Source organism: Bos indicus x Bos taurus, unplaced genomic scaffold (genome assembly GCF_003369695.1).
Source record: "Bos indicus x Bos taurus breed Angus x Brahman F1 hybrid unplaced genomic scaffold, Bos_hybrid_MaternalHap_v2.0 tig00004496_arrow_arrow_obj, whole genome shotgun sequence".
NCBI lineage: Eukaryota > Metazoa > Chordata > Mammalia > Artiodactyla > Bovidae > Bos > Bos indicus x Bos taurus.
This window is the reverse complement of record NW_020867814.1, coordinates 20001-23534: the sequence shown is the minus strand read 5'-3', so window position 1 is coordinate 23534 and position 3534 is coordinate 20001.

Below are 3534 nucleotides of genomic sequence, written 5' to 3'. Positions count from 1 at the left end.
TCTCCCTCTCCCTCTCCCTCTCCCTCTCCCTCTCCCTCTCCCTCTCCCTCTCCCTCTCCCTCTCCCTCTCCCTCTCCCTCTCCTCTCTCTCTCTGACTTTTAAGCTGCCAGGACAGTTCCACGAGTTGACTTTCCTGCCTGGTGGTTTTGTCTCATTTCGTTTCTGAGCTACGTGAAAAAGTTATGTATTCATTGAGGTGGCTGTTGTCACGGGACCCGGGGTTTATTTAGTGGATCCCTATGGACTCCGTCCTCCTCACCAGCACGCCCCTGAATACCACCCCCCCACACCCTCCCCGCAACCCCCCAACCCCCCCCCCCCCCCCCCCCCGCAGCCCTGCCACCCCAGACCTCCCAGGCCGTCCGCCTTTCCGCTGTTTGTGGCCAGTGGTGTTGAAATCCATGTTCTCCTGACCTCAAGTGCACTTTCCCCACCCACCCGCGCATGCTTGTGTGTGTCGTCTCTGGACTTTGTCACGGTGTCTCTACCCAGGTTGAGTTTTGTTTTCTCTTCTTGGGGGTCCGAGTGTCTCCTTCTTTTCCTTTCTTACTCCTAGGCTTGTGTGTCTGTGTCCGTGTCTGCTTTCGAAAGTCCTGCTTTGTTCTCCCAGCAGCGCTTGCCTGGTTTCGCTTTGCCGGTCCCTCCCTCCCTCCCTCCCTCCCTCCCTCCCTCCTTCCCTCCTTTTCTCCCTCCCTCCCTCCCGCCCCCCTCTTTCGGGGGGCCGGGGGCCGGGGGTTCCTGGGATGTCACTGGTGCCCCCTCTCTCCGCCCACCCCGCCCCGAGCCCCCGCCGCCCGCCCGCCCGCGTCTCCGTGGAATGTCCCCCCACCACCCTGGAATCGCGTGGCGGGGGGCGGGGGGGGGATCGCGGCTCTTTCGTGGCAGCCTCCAGGGGAGAGATCTCCCGGCTCCTCTCCCTTCCTCTGCGGCCGGGGTCGCGTCGCGTCGCGTCGCTCGGCGGCGGAGGCTCCGGGCCGAGCTCGGGCGTTTGGGCGGCCGGCGCTGTGGCGTCCCCGGCGGCCGGCGACAGCGACCCGTCCTCGGGACGTTCGAGCCGGTTGTCGGGAGCCACCTGGCGGCCGCTTGTATATTGTCCCTCCCCCTCCGGAGCTTCGGCGAGCCCTTCAGGAGGGTTGTGACTCAGCCGCCGGGCCCGAGGCAGAGCTCTCAGACACCGGCTATGCTGGCGGCGACAGTCCCGGTGGCGCCGAGGCCTAGGGACGTCCTGCTGTCGCCGGAGATTGGTTCTCTAGGTTTCTGAGGAGGGTGATCGTCGCGGCGCTCCGGGGCCGGGCTCTGGGGTGGCCGGACCGGGTCGACCAGCATCTCCCCGTGCCCCTGTGGCCGCGGAGAAGGACCGGCCGGACCCTCCCTGGGCCGGGCCGCCGCGGTGGGCAGGGAGAGGGTCTTCCCTGCCCGGAGCGCCTGGACTCGGGCTCGGCGGTCCGGACTCCTCCTGGGCCGCCCTCAGGAGCGTTTGCTTCGCCCTCGGCCCCGCTCCGGAGGTGGGGACCCGCCCGCCGGAGTCGTGAGGGTTGACGGGGAGAGGCGGGCGCGTGTGCGGCCGCCCCCCCCCCCCACCCCCCACCCCAACCCGTGGGGTCCGGTCGCCCGAGGCGTCTCCTGGCACACATGCTGTTTCTTTTTCAAAGTCCCGATGGGTCCGGAGACGTGGATGGACCGGACCCTGCTTCCGCGGGTGGCCGGGGAGGGCGCGCCCGACCCTTCAGCGTGCCTTCGTGGGTCTCGGTCGTCGGATGCGACTTTGTCTCACCCCTCCCCACCTCCCTGAATCCCGGTCAGGAGGTGGGGACCGGCTCGGGCCGTCCTGGGTGCCCCATCTAGGACGGTCTGGGTCCCGCCCGGGCGCGGTCCCTGGTCGGGGCCCGCTCGTCTCGTTGGAGGCGCCGCGCTGACGGTTCTTCCTTCTTGTTTCTTGATGCTCATCGAAGCCAAATCCCCGTTCGGAGACTCCGACGGACCGGTACCCCTACCCGTGTGGGCGAAGCGGGAGAGGGCGCCCCCGGCCAGCTCCCTCTCCCTTGGTGGGTGTCCGCGCCCCCACTTTGGCCATCGCGCGCCCCCTCCCCCTGCTCCCCTTCCCCCGGTCGACCAGATGACTCCCCCCCCCCCCCCCCCCCCCCCCCGCCACGAGAGCTCCGGGCCTGGTGTTTATGGGGTAGCGCTGGGGACAGGTGGCCGGGCCAAGGTTCCGGGGGTCCTCCATGCGAGTCGTGGATGGGCCCCGCTGTCGGCTGCTGTCATTTCGTCACCCTTAATGGGCCTTTTTTACCACCAGGTAAGTGCTGACACGGTCTGCTTCGGTGTCTGCCGCCGAGGAAACTTTGGGTCTCTGGATGTACGCGGGGCTCTGGGCCTTCGGGCCGCCAGCTCTGGTCCCCGGTTCGGCCCTTGCCGCTGGAGCCGCCCGCCTGGGCCTGTGCGCCGGCTCCTGTGTGGCGTTGGCTGGCTGACCCGACTCGTGGTGCCACCTCCGGTCTCTGGGCGACCCGAGGGCGGCGGGGCGAGGCGCCGTGGGTCTTCTACCCTGTGCGCTCCCCGCTGCGGGCACCCGGTGAAGGCTGAGATGCGACCCCCGCCCTGTGGGCTCCGTGCCACGTGTCAGGCGTTCTCGAACCTCCTGGGGTCGTGGGCCGCTCTCGCCTGAGGCGAGGTGGGGGGCGGAGGTTGCCGGTGAGGCTTAAAGCGGGCCCCTCTGGTGACTGTCCTCGCCGTGCCTTCCCCCCGCTCCACCTTGGCTCATCCGATTGATGTGGTGTGGTCGTGCTCTCCCGGGCCGGGCCTAAGCCGTGCCAGACGAGGGACAGGTGTTCCCGGTGAACGTGTCTGCTCTTCTCGGTCTGTCCGCGGGGCCCCTCGCCTGACTTTTCCCCCCTGGCCGTCGGGGAGGGGGAGGAAGGCGGGGGCTGGGTTGCGGCCTCTGGCCCTGACCTTCGGTCTCTTGTCCCCCGCCTCGGGTGGCGTCAGTGGGGGCCGTGGGTCTTCTGACACAGCAGATGCTCTCGCTTCGCCTTCCCGGCGTGTGCTCCGCGAGCGGCCCTCCCCGCGGTGGGGAGGGCTGTACCGCTGCTGCGCTGTGCCCCCCCGCGCGGGTGCGCGAGCGTGCCTCGTTGGACCCTCGGTGGTGCCCCTGGAGCGCTCCAGGTCGTCGCTCAGGTGCCTGAGGCCGAGCGGTGGTGTCGTTTCCCTTAACCCCGGTGTCCTCCTCGGGTCCCCACCGCGGTGGTGTGTGTGTGTGTCCCGTGAGTGGGCTCTCTTTTGGGGGGGGGTCGAGGCGGTAGGAGAGGCGTGCCTGTTCCCCTCGTCGTCGAGGCTGACGGGTGAGGCCTTGCAGGGGACGGGACGCGGGCTCTGCGCTGGCCCCGGCCGCGCAGACGCTCCTGTGTTGGTGCTCCGCCTACCTGTACCGCAGACCCCTCCCACCCCAGCTGAGGACTGGTGGCTCGTGGAGCGCCTCCGTGGGCCCGAAGGAGAGAGACGATCCGGGTGAGGGGCGGCGAGCCCTCGGTGAG